Genomic DNA, 1,259 nt, shown 5'->3' with positions numbered 1-1,259 from the left:
GCCTGGGCAGCACGATAGAACCAGTCTTGTTGGTGGAGGTGTGGGTAAGCTAGCCCCAAAGTTATGAATATGGAAGAGCTGTCCCCCTTGCCCATCTGTAATGTAGCAGCATGGGGGGGTGCTCCCCATGCACCCTCCCCCCCCACCACCATCAGCGCCTGACACAGGTGGAGAGTTGGTCCTGAGGTCAGAAGGGACAGAGAGCTGCCCCTGCCTGCCACCAGCTGCAACACTTGGGAGAGCAGGCCCTGTAAGCAAGCCTGGGCAGCACAATTTAGCCAACCCCATTGGCCGAGACGTGGGCAAGCCAGCCCCGATATTGTGAGCATGGAAGAAGGCAATTTCTTAGTACACTGTCAATCTTTGGGTACATCATTTCTTCCCTACTTTTCCGTAATATAAGAAAACCATTTTGGGTGTGTTTCCTACCGCTGCGATACCAAACCCTATAGACAGGAAATTGTAAGCAAGAGAAGCTTATTTGCCTCGTGGTTCTAGAGGCTGGGAAATCAAACACTGGCAAAGAAGGCGTGACAGAGTTGAAGGTCTACACTACAAATCCCCTGCTGTAACCACTGCAATCTCATCATAAGAATGGCGTCCTCAGTCCCAGTCACAACGTTAAGGGTTTACCTCCCAGCATTCAGTATGAGGAATTCACTTTCTAGTACTTCTGGGGACCCCTTCAAGCCATAACTTTCAATAATTAAAACTACCCACTACCCCATGGTTATAACAAATTCTAAAAATAAAATTTATATGTGATGGAACCTGCCTAGAAACAGAATTTCAATCAAGACCTAAGACCTTTTTGACCATGTGAACTGGAAGGTCTTGTTCACATATACAATGAGCCACTTTGGGCTTAAGATGGAAAAGGCAATATTCAGCTGGATATTGTAGACAGTGTTTCCTTCTGTCTAATATATGAAGGAAGCATCAATACATAAATAGATGCATCTGTAAAATCTTTGAGAACACAACTGCTACAAATTCAGTCTGATGGGTGCTGGGTGCCTACACCAGGAGGACTGGGATGGGCACCCCTGGGAGAGTCTTAGTTGAGTACCAGATGCCAGGTGGACTCTGAGAAGGATACCCGTGGGGTAGGCTCTGCGGGACTCGTTCTCTGATATTCTTGTAGCGAAGACTGTGGAATACAGTGAATTTCAGGCTTGGGGAGCAGAGATGCCACCTCCACCTGAGCAATTGAGATGTCGTAGATTGGTGGGCAGGGAGAGATCTAGGGACAAGGTGAC

The 1,259-nt window shown here is 47.8% G+C and overlaps 1 protein-coding gene across 7 annotated transcripts in view; it reads left to right on the top strand.

Annotated features, from left to right (window-relative positions):
* Positions 1-1,259, top strand: part of Spats2l (spermatogenesis associated serine rich 2 like) — a 156,178-nt gene that overhangs the window by 107,661 nt on the left and 47,258 nt on the right. The window lies entirely within an intron of this gene.

This window comes from Microtus ochrogaster, unplaced genomic scaffold (assembly GCF_000317375.1).
Source record: "Microtus ochrogaster isolate Prairie Vole_2 unplaced genomic scaffold, MicOch1.0 UNK8, whole genome shotgun sequence".
Taxonomy (NCBI): Eukaryota; Metazoa; Chordata; class Mammalia; order Rodentia; family Cricetidae; genus Microtus; species Microtus ochrogaster.
This window is presented reverse-complemented; position numbering and strand designations above follow the sequence as displayed.